Source organism: Sus scrofa, chromosome 5 (assembly GCF_000003025.6).
Source record: "Sus scrofa isolate TJ Tabasco breed Duroc chromosome 5, Sscrofa11.1, whole genome shotgun sequence".
Classification (NCBI taxonomy): domain Eukaryota; kingdom Metazoa; phylum Chordata; class Mammalia; order Artiodactyla; family Suidae; genus Sus; species Sus scrofa.
The window spans coordinates 24,007,441-24,019,500 of NC_010447.5; the positions used below are offsets into that span (position 1 = coordinate 24,007,441).

Here is a 12,060-nt window from a genome sequence, read left to right on the forward strand (position 1 = left end):
AATTCTGGACTTCCTATCCTGCTCCACTGACCTATGTTTCTGTCTTTGTGCTAGTACCATATGGTTTTGATGACTGCTGCTTTGTAGAATAGTCTGAAGTCATGGAGCCTGATGCCTGCAGCTCCATTTTTCTTTTTCAGAATGTCTTTGGCTATTCTGGGTCTTTTGTGCTTCCAAACAAACTTTAAAAGATTTTGTTTGAGTTCTGTGAAAAATGGTAATTTGATAGGGATTGCATTGAAGTTGTAGATTGCCTTGGGTAGTATAGTCATTTTGATAATATTGACTCTTCCAATCCAAGAGCATGGTAGGTCTTTCCGTCAGTTTGTGTCATCTTTGATTTCTTTCATCAGTGTCTTTTAGTTTGCAGAGTACAGGTCTTTTGTCTCTGTAGGTAGGTTTATTCCTAAGTATTTTATTCTTTTTGATGCAATGGTAAATGGGATTGCTTCCCTAATTCCTCTTTCTGAAACATGAGGAATTTTTATAGGCTAAATTAAGATTGGAAACTCTTTTGTAATTTTCTACTTCTCTAAACAGCTTTATCATGGTGACTCTAGGACCATAGGTCTGTGCTATTTCCCTCAGAACTTTCTAACTTACAACAAAGGTAATTTCTGGAATAAATAACAACAAAAAAATATTTTTAATATTTTGTTCAATTCAGTTTCAAGGACCTAAAGTATCTAAGTAAGTTGGACCAGCACTCAAATTTAAGATTTTACCTTATTCCTTTGAGGATTGTCCATTTATGGCTTGGAAGAGAACACATAAGTAGTATTCAAACCTAAAACTGCACAAAATGTTTTCAAGATAATTAAAGTAAGTCTATACAATAGATCTCTCATCAAAATGTAAAAGTTTTCTCTAGATATAAAAGTATTTATGAAAAATTTTTGTGTGCCAAACAATCATCTCACAATAAAAGTCAGAAAGTAAATAGATATATAATTGGGTGAAAATAAAGATGCTTACCCATCGATAAGGGAATAGGATTAGAAAGGATATGAGGAGAAAATATCTCCAGGCCCACCCACTGAGAGAAGAGGTTCAGCTGGATCCAATAGCAGTAGACTAAAACCAACATGACAAGAAACAGAAAAAGGAATGAAAACTTGGACTTCATTCCTGCCCACACACATGCAACTGCAGTGGAAAGAATCACCAAACTAATTGGCATCTGATAGTTTGCATATTAAGGGAATCAGCAAATGCTTTCCTTCTTATATTTTGTTTGAAGACCTTTTTCTAAGCCCACAATATAAAGTTATGAACATACTAGTCAAAAGAATTTGTGCTCTCTATATTCATGAAGAAATTTAGGAAAGCATGGAAATAAATAAAATAGTAAACATCAATGGAAAGGTTACATTTCTTTTATACATTATAAAAATTATGTATACTATATTAGAAAATGAAATCTGTAATGCAGAAAATCTTTATCATTAGATTTTTTATGATTTTAAGCAAAAAAAGACACCAGATATATTGACTTATCTATATATTTTTTATGATTTTAAGCAAAAAAAAGCCACCAGATATATTGACTTATCTATAGTAATAAATCTCATATGTTTAAATACTGGTGACTGATGACTATAATGATTACTAATGTAATGAAGTTGTTGTATTACATCATAAATATAGTCTTATTTGCTTTGTAATTCTCCCCAAATGGGTAATTCACATAGTAAAATTTCAATATGTGGTGTTATAATCAGTAATAATAATCATAAGAATAATAATGATTACAGTGGTCAGATCATCATTTGCTTTTGGCCTAATAGTTTTCAAGCAAATTTATCATCCTGAAGCCTCTGTGTACCAAGTTGTTGTATCTAAAACTTACTGAACTCATTGAATTCCATTGACATGTTAAAAGTTTTGTTTTTAAAAAAAGTTTCAAATTTCAACAAACATTTCCTAGGAACAAAGAAGCAAAGACAAATACAAATTTGCTATAAAAATATTTTATATGCTAATATGTCCACTGGCTGTAACTTGCTTCAGAAAAAAATCAAAGAACAAAATGTCTGGAAGAGAAGAAGAAGAAAGCAATCTTAAGAACTGATGCTGAATGGCAATGAGAATGCTGACTAAAGACCACCAAAACCCTCTCTTCCATGAATGGAAAAAGCACACTGGCAAAAAATAATAATAAAATAAAATGAATTAAAAAATTAAAAAAATTAAAATCACCTTTTTAGAACTCTGGAAATTAAAGGCTTGCAACAATTTGGGGGGTCATTTATTTAAGAAAAATGACTAAATCTCAGTAAGAACAGCAAGCTTTGTGGCATTTACCTTGTCCCTGTCCCATTCACGTTCCCCAGATCTGTGAGAGTCTTAAAAAACAATGGCCCTGCAGTCTTTGTGAAAGCCAGCAGCCTAGAAAACACCAGAGGCAAAAGAAAGGGTTGGAACTCCTACAAGGCCTTTTTCCAGGTAACTGTTATTTATTATCTGGCCTCTCTGGCATTTCCCTAGAAAACTCCTTTCATGAGGCTTGTCTTTATTTGACCTGACTCAGAGCTCTCAGTGTGAACAGCCTTTTCTCTGGGGCATTTGTCAAAAACAATCAGTGGCAGCTGTTTAACATGATGACTACTTTAAGCAGTGGTAATGGTTGGGGCAAACAAATAGAACAAAACACTTAAATGAAATACCTAAGGAATGAAATATATAGAGGAAGTTTTGAGAATTTCTAACATTTTCCTGAGAATCTAGAAAGCAATGTGCATGAGCTGGGATCTGTACACAACCAGGAAAGACCTGAGAGGGCCTTGCCATCTCATCTCTGGCTGACTTTGAGGCTCTGCATGATCAGGAAGTTAATACTAAGACAAAGCTGTAAACTAAGCATTTAAAGCATGTCCCCAAACACACACTGTGCCCTTTAGCCAAGGCTGGGAGACTTACTGGTTCTAGGCATTAAAAAAATTCTCAGTCTAGTCATTACCTGACCACTAAGCTGATTGAGCAAAAATTTCAGTGGCTATGGACAATAAAGAATATAGGCTTTACAAAATTAGTTCAGAAAAAAAAAAATATATATATATATATTTAAAAGCCATATTTTAAAATAGCAACAACAACAAACACTGGGGAGGAGGAGAAATTTGATTTCCAATGTTGCCATATTATATCACTAAAATGTCCAGTTTTCAAAAATAATTATAGGACATGCAAGGTAATAAGAAAGTATGGCCTATACAGAGGAAAGAGAAAAGAATCAGCAGAAATTATATGTGGAGAAATCCAGATATTGGACTTACTAGATAAAGATATTATGCATAGCCTAAAATCAGCTAGCTACTTAAAATATGTTCAAAGAATTATACTTTAAAAGTCTCATCAAATAGAGAATGTTGATATTGAGATAGGAATGATGAAAGAGAGCCAAAGGGAAGTTTTGAGTTGTAAAGGACAATAACTTAACTGAAAAATTCAGCTGACAGAAGAATCCATGGACTTAAAAGTAGGTTAGTTGCGATTATTTAATCTAAGGAACAGAAAGAAAAAGGCATGAAGAAAAATGAATAGAACCTCAGAGTCCTGTGAAATACCATCAAATACATGAAATATGTATAATAAGAATCCTGGAAAGAAAAGAGCAGAAATAATATTCAAAAAAATTCATGGCCAAGCTGCCAAATTTGATGCTAAATGTTAGTCTATACATCCAAGAAGCATAATGAAATCCAAGTAGGAAAAACTCAAATATATGCACATCTAGACACATCATAATCAAACTGTCAAAAGCCAAAGGCAAAGAGAGGACCATGAAGCCACAAGAGAGAAGTGACAAGCACATAGGCAATTCTTCAATAATATTAACAGCTAATTCTCATCAGAAGCAGTGGAATGACATTTTCAAAATACATGGAAAAAAAACCCTGCCAACCAAGAATTCTATATCCAACATACTATTCTTCAACAAAGAAAAATGAATTAAGACATTCCCATGTAATCAAACATTGAAAGAATTTATCATTAGAAGACCTGTCCTATAAGAAATACTAAAGGGTTTTCTTTAGGCTAAAATAAAATGACTCTAGACAGAAACTCAAATCCATATGAATTTTTAAGAGAACCAGTAAAAATATTTACATAGGTAAATATATAAGACAATATAATTTTTTTGTTTATTTAAAACACTTTTTCCTATCTGAATTAAAGGACAACTGTATAAAGCAATAATTTAATTAATATATTATTATACTTGCTACTACATTATTTAGCATATTCATATACTAATTATATATAAATACACACCATAATCAGAGTCCCAAAATACAGAACTAAAGTGACAAAATGGAGAGGATAAATATACAATTCAACAATAATAGAGATCTCAATAACCGTCTTTCAATCATGAATAGAACAACTAGACAAAATATCATCAAGAAAGGAGGAGACTTGAACATTATTTAATCAACTGGACCTAATAGACATTTTTAAAACACTCCACAGAACAACAGTAGAATATACATTCTTCTCAAGTATACAAGGAACATTCTTGTATTGTTATGTTACAGGATTGATATGTTAGCCTGTAAAACAAATATCAATAAATTTAAAAGGATTTGAATCATACAAATTATACTTTCAGCATTACTAGCCCAGATACCTTTATTCAAAGACCTCTTCATCTAGAGCCTGCATTAGAGGCCATCCAGGGAAAGGATGACAACTTTCTTCACATTATGTCAGTACTTGCCTGCTCCTTGCCTTTATCTTTCTCTTTCACCTGGCTCCTGGGTATGTAAAATTTCAGAAGCCTTTTGTTCAGGACTTCCTCTACAGTGAGATGATTCCCACATCTCTGCTAATTAAACTTAATCCTTGACCAATGTTGTTCCATGGGGAAAATGGAACAGAGGAGAATCAGCATTTTCTTTGGTTTAGTCTCTTTCTTATTCTATCTCAGCAAGTGATTAAAGGCTTGACTATTACTTTGGCTTATTTTCTTGACTGGCTACTCCAACACCTGGTATAGTTTAGTGCCATTCAGCTTTCCTGAGCTCCTATCAGAAAGGATACCAAAATTGGCAAATTTTTGGCTAAACTGGCCAAGAAAAAAAAAATACTTAAGTTACTAAAATCAGAGATGAAAGAGAGAACATTACTACCAACATGACAAATGTAAAAGAAGATTATAAAGGGAAAACTATAAACAATTGTCAACAATTTAGATAACCAAGACAAAATGACAAATCCCAGAAAGGCACAACTGAAATTGACTCAAGAAAAAATAGAAAATCTAAGTAGACCTACACCAAGTAAGGAGATTCAATCAGTAATCAAAAAAAAAAAAAATGCCCACAAAGAAAATCCCAATCCTGAATGGCTTCGCTGATGAATTCCAAAACATTTAAATTCTACCAACATTTAAGGAGAATAACAATACTTCACAAACAATTAAAAAAAATAGAAGAAGAGGGAGCACTTTTCAAATTATTCCATTAGGTTACACTACACTGATACAAAAATTAAAGACATTACAAGAGGAACAAATTAAAGACTAATATTGTTTATGAATATAAATGCAAAAAGCCTCCACAAAATACTAGCACAGTAATCCACAGTGCATGAAAAGCATTATACAAAATGATCAAGTGGGATTTTTTTTTTCCCAGAGATGAAGTTTGGTTCAAGAGCCAATCAATATAATACACAGATTTATATAATGAATGTCAAAACCCACATGATTATCTAACATATACTTTAAAAATATTTGTCAACACATTCAACACACTAAGATAGAAAGGAATTTCCTCAGCCTGTCAAAGGGCTTGTGTAAAAACTCCACAGCTTACATCAAACCTAATGGTGAAAGATTGAATGCTTTCCCTGAGATTAAGAACAAGGCAAGGAAGTCCATTCTATTCAACATTTTACTAGAAGTTCTAGCCAGAGGAATTAGACAAGAAAAGGAGATGAACATCTTCTGTATTTGAAAGAAGGAAGTAAAAGTTTCTCTATTTACAGATGACATAATCTTACATATGAAAAATCATAAGAACCTCCCTAGCCCCACAACTATTAGAGGTAATAAGTGAATTTGACAAGGTTACAGGATAAAAGATCAATATAAAAATCCAATTATATTTCTATACACTTTCCATGAACAATCCAAAAATGAAATTAAGGAAACAATTCAATTTATAATAACATCCTTAGGAATAAGTTTATCTAAATAAGTGTAAGACTTTTACATTAATAAGCTACAAAACTTCGAAAGAAATTAGATATAAATAGATTCAAAGATATCCTGTGTTTTAATTCAATTCTTATCAAAATCCTAGATGGTGTTTTTCCATACACTTGACAAGCTGACCCTGAAGTTCATATAAATATGCAAAATATCTTGAATAATGAAAATAATGTTGAAAGAGAACAATAAATTTGGAGGGCCCACACCTTCCAATTTTAAAACTTACTATGCCTAATTGAAAAAAATGGGCAGAAGACCTAAATAGACATTTCTCCAAAGAAGACATACAGATGGCCAGCAGGAACATGAAAAAATGCTCAGCATCACAGATTATTAGAGAAAAGTAAATCAAAGCAACAATGAGGTATCACCTCACATCAGTAAGAGTGGCTATCATTAACAAGTCAGCAAACAACAAATGCTGGAGAGCATGTGGAGAAAAGGGAACCCTCCTTCACTATTGGTGGGAATGTAAATTTGTACAATAACTATGGAAAATAGTATGGAAATACCTCAGAAAACTAAATATAGAACCACCATATAACCCAGCAATCCCACTCCTGGGCATATATCCAGACAGAACTTTCATTCAAAAAGATACATGCACACCTATGTTCATCGCAGCACTATTCAAATAGCCAAGACATTGAAATAACCTAGATGCCCATTGACAGATGAATGGGTTAAGAAGATGTGGTAAATATATACAATGGAATACTACTCAGCCATAAAATGGGCAAACTAATGTCATTTCCAGCAACATGGATGGAACTAGAGACACTTATACTGAATAAAGTAAGTCAGAAAGACAGACACCATATGATGTCACATACGTGGAGTCTAAAATATGGCACAAATGTCCCACTACAAAACAGAAACAGATCATGAACATGGAGGACAGACTTGTATTTGCTTGGTGGGGGGGGGAGGATGGATTGGGAATCTGGGGCTAGTAGATGAACATTACATGTGGAGTGGATGGGCAATGGGATCCTGCTGTATTGCCCAGAGAACTATATCCAATCACTTGTGATGGATCAGGATGGAGGATAACAGAAAAAGAAGTTATACATATATAACTGGTCACTTTGCTGTAGAGCAGAAGTTGGCAGAACATTATAAATCAACTATAATATAAATACATAAATAAATAAATATAAAGTGGCAAAAAACCCCACTTAACTGCAAAGCTATAGTCCTTTATAGGAAGCAGACAACCCTAAGAACAAATGCAGACATGCCAGAGCATTGAAATAGAAAAACATATCTTTCAAAAGAGACAACAGTAGTAATAACCACGTGGTTGAACTAGATATAAGAGTTAAAAAATTTCTTCACAATAATAAGAAACCCAAACAACTGAATACCAGAATTCTAACGTGAATAAGGAAGAATAATTTAATTGAGTGGAGCATGATATATAATTGTATCTAATAAAAATGTTTTCAAAACATTCAATCATAAATCACTGAGAAATCTTTGTGGTAATATTGAAATTTTGCATTAACTTATAGATAGCATCATTTTAAAAAGTAAAATGACTATGAGAATGAGTCGTATTTCCTCATTTAAATTTAATGTTGAAAATAGACCAATTATTTTAAAAGAATATCCTGTTAACTCATTTATCTAATTGTTTTCATTGGCAGTGTGTGGGTGGAAAAGGTATAGAAATAATTGCTTTGACTTTATTAATCAAGTGTTGCTGGAGAAAGAGTATTATTTTAGGACAAGTCATTAAAGCAATATGAAAAAAAACTTTCCTAACACAATGAAGTAATTCAACGTAAAATTTTAGCAGTTATTGCTCTTTACCATTCATTGTTTCATGAGCTCATGGACCCCTATAAACATGACACATGGTGGGAAACTGATCATAGTAGATCTTTATTGTATTTTATTTTGTCTTTTTGTCCTTTTAGGGCCACACCAGTGGCATATGGAGGTTCCCAGGATAGGGGTCTAATTGGAGCTACAGCTGCCAGCCTACACCAGAGCCACAGCAACACGAGATCTGAGCCGCGTCTGTGACCTACACCACAGCTCACGGCAACACAGGATCTTTAACCCACCAAGAGAGGCCAGGGATCGAACCCAAAACCTCATGGTTCCTAGTCAGATTTGTTTCTGCTGCACCACGACGGGAACTCCGATCTTTTTTTTAAATGGCACCAAAGATTCTTCTGCTCTGAAACTAATCCATCAGTCACCATGCTGCTGGTAGATCTATAGTTGCATACATCCTTCAAATTAATGAGAAAATCAGATTTTATTCATTACCATTTTCTCTCACACACACTTAAGAGAATCTTACCCCTAAACATCACTAATATCTATTAATATTTTGGCTTTTTATCTTCCATAATTTCTGATTAGTTACTCTGCCTTGTTTTACCTTGTGAATTTGGTCTAAGATTGTCATAGAGGTTCTCTTTTATGTAGAGAACTGTAAGTAATAATGCCAGTGATTACATTAAATACATTTTCTTACAAAAAGCAAAAGATCAAGCCCAAGAAAGATGCCTATTGTGCAAATTATATAAAATCTTCAAGGAAGCTGGGAAAGTAGGAAACAATGTTTCACTGACATAGCCTAATCCTTTGGAGAAGGCCAGTGTAAGGCTAGACCATGACAGTGAACATGGCCAAGGTTCTCTACTCTTAATTCTAACTTTGTCTCCTCCTTCAGTATTTTTGTGCATTTCCATCTCCTTTTATCATAACAAAAGGGATCTAATGAAGGAAGCCTACCCTTGTGTCAGGAACTTGAGTGATAGTGCTTCTCAGAGTGTTTGCATTTAAAAAAAAGATGTCCAAAGAGGGTAGTGATCCCTGCCTAATCCAAGAGAATGCAGTGCTAATTAAGAAATACAATTTGTAGTGGAATTTGGGATAGACAGCTCCACCACCTGCAGGCTAGGCAATCTGAGCCTCAGTTGTCTCAGCTGTAAAGTGTGGATAATACTACTTAATTTTAAAGGTTTTTAAAGGTATTTTACATGTTATATATCAAGTTCCTGCCTCAGACACTCTTATTACATTTGAAAAATAGTAGTAGCTGCCACTGCCATTGGAACCACCTTTCCCAATGTGGTTATTATTATTCATGTCTTATTTCTGTTAATCGAAGGAACTTTCAGGGAAATAACACCATATGTATCAATTTATTCATTCATTAAAGAAATCTTCCTGAAAGCCTTTGCACCTTCCTAATTTCACAGTCAGCTTGAGAGGGCAGGAATGCAAGTAGTCTCAATACAACGTGCCACATATGACACCAGAGACAACGCCAATGTGCTGTGAGAGTATAAGCAAGGGCAAGGCCGAATGTGCCCAGGTTGAGTTGGAGGAGACTTCACTAAGATGAAAGATTTAAGATGGGTTTTAAAGAATAAGTAAGAGTTTGCCAGGTAGGGAGAAGGTACTTAAAGCAGGACAAAAGGCCACTGATCCAGAAAAAGGCAGTTTTAAGTACTTCCAGGTTTCTGTGACTTGATTGTACAAGTAAACACCTCACGAATATTGTTTCTGATATAGAAATTGGACTTTTAGCCCGAGAAATAGTTCCACAAAGAGAGAAATTCATTTGGGTCAGAGGTAACAATTATCTTGACACAAAGTTCAAGGATATAGACAAACAAGTGAAAGTTCAGTTTTGAGTTCATGAATCATTAACAGGCAAACATTCTTCATTCATATATACGCTTTTATCATAGTAGAGATATGAGAATAACATCCCAGCTCTTTGGGCACATGAACATGAAAACCAGCTCTGGCAAAAGTGGATAGTTGCCCCCCCACCCCATCCCTGCCCATTATCTCTACTTCCCCTGCAGTAATCAAGTGCCTGAATTTTAGTTTGGGATGGTGGAACATAAAACTGGAAGTCCAGAAGGCTGCACAACAATGGGGCCACTCCTTAACTGCCTTTGCACAAAATTAAATGATATTTTGTATTGCTCTATTGTTTAAGTAACTGCCTTAAAAAAAAAAAAACTGTAACCAAACCCTTATTAGAACTAATACATCAACTAGCAAATAAAACTCTACCTCTTTTGTAAAGTTTTAGATAGGTTATATATTTTTATGTTCTTATTTCTGCTCAAAGTGAAAAGGAGCAAGACCCCATGGTTCTCCTCCACGCATGTCCTCCATCTGCCTTTAGTCTGTAGAAAAACTTTAGTCAAAGAATAAATTTAATCAGAGAAGTGAGAAAATGCAGAGGCAAAGAAAAAAAAAAAAAAGAGTCAAATAAGACCAAATGATAATAATTTAGTTAATAAGCAAAGTCAAGGACCTTTCGTTCCTCCTCAAGGGCTGTAAGTAATATCCTGTGAGCTGTCTTGTTGATACTGAAACCCCCACCTGGTGGAAAAAGTTAACTGCATGATGATTGACTAGATATTGTAGCTGCCACAATTCTGAGAACTGGTCTCCAGGAAATGGGAACAAACTGACCCTGGAACTGAAGATCAACTGTTCTTAAAACAATCAAGATGATGCTGCTGGTCAGACCACCACATGACCAACTTCAAGGTGACTGTCAGAGCTGACTGAGATGTTTCTACATGTAGTCCTCTCCCACCTCCTATACAGCCCTGAAACCTTTAAAAGGTCTTGCCCACTGGTTGTCAGTGTGAGGAATTCTAAAAGCCAGGAATTCCTGTCCCACCCTTTTCCACACCCCTTTGCTGGTTTCTGAAATCAAACTTGCCTTTCCATCAACCTTGCCTTTTTATTGGTTTTAGAGCATTGAGCAGCTGAGCCCACTTTCGGTAACAGTTTTTAATGCCCAACGTGAGGCGGTTGCGTTCTCGCAGTATTTGGCTTTTCGGGTTTTTCAGAGCAGCGCTTCCCCGCCATAACAATGCACTGGGATGGGTGCAATGAGCCAGCTCCTCCTGGCTAGCTGGTCATGACAGGGGGATTTGGTGGTGGGAAGCAGCCAGTTCCTGGCAGCTGCTGAAACCATTTTGAGGATCCCCCCCTTTTCTCCCTTATCTGCACTGGCTGCCAATTTGCACATTCCCTTGGTAGAAGCAAAGATGTATCTGGACGAGCTGACGAGCTCCAAGACTAAGTAAGTTCACCGGTGTGCAGCCGGGCAAACTTTTCTTTTGAGCACAAAATGCTATTTGGACATTTGACAATTGATTCTGATGTGTGTCTGCTGTTGAGGACCATTTGTATTTGGAAAGTATTTGGGATTCTGTATTGGTCATCCTCTTGGAGGATGTGTACCAGTTCTGTCTTCTGGTGTATGAATGTGTATTCCATTTGCGTGATTGTTATTCTTGTTGCCTTTTGTAAAGTGTGATCAACAGTACTCTTAAGGCTATGAGAAAATTGGTTAGGATGAAACTCTTTTGAAATTCCCAAACTGGTTCTTTTTGCAAATGCAAAACAGTCAAAGGAAACCAAATAATTGTAGTTTAGCAAAGTCTAGGACCTTTCATTCTTCCTCAAGAGCTACAGATAATATTCTGTGCCCTATCCTGTGAGTCTTGCACAGAGAACTGAAACCCACACCAGGTAGAAGAAGTTAACTACATGATGCCTAGATTGTAGCCATGACATAAATTGCCATAATTCCCAAGAGCTGGCCTCAAAGAAATGGGAAAAAACTGAGCCTGGAACTGAAAATTAACTGTACTGAAAACAATCAGGAAGGTAACATTGGTTAGACCACCACAGGACCAGTTTCAAAATGACCGTAGGAGCTGACCGTGCTGTTTCTACACATAGCCCCCTCCCTCTGCCTATACACTCCTGAAATTCCCCCTTTAAAAGGTCTTGCCCACTGATTGTCAGTGGGGGGAGTTGACCTTTTGACAGGAATCCAC

At 35.3% G+C, this 12,060-nt stretch overlaps 1 long non-coding RNA gene across 1 annotated transcript in view; it reads left to right on the forward strand.

Moving 5' to 3' along the window:
• Positions 11,049–12,060, forward strand: part of LOC106510314 — a 50,298-nt gene continuing 49,286 nt past the window's right edge. Inside the window, exon 1 of the long non-coding RNA XR_002343992.1 lies at positions 11,049–11,297. This is a non-coding gene — a long non-coding RNA (uncharacterized LOC106510314). The remainder of the gene's footprint in view (positions 11,298–12,060) is intronic.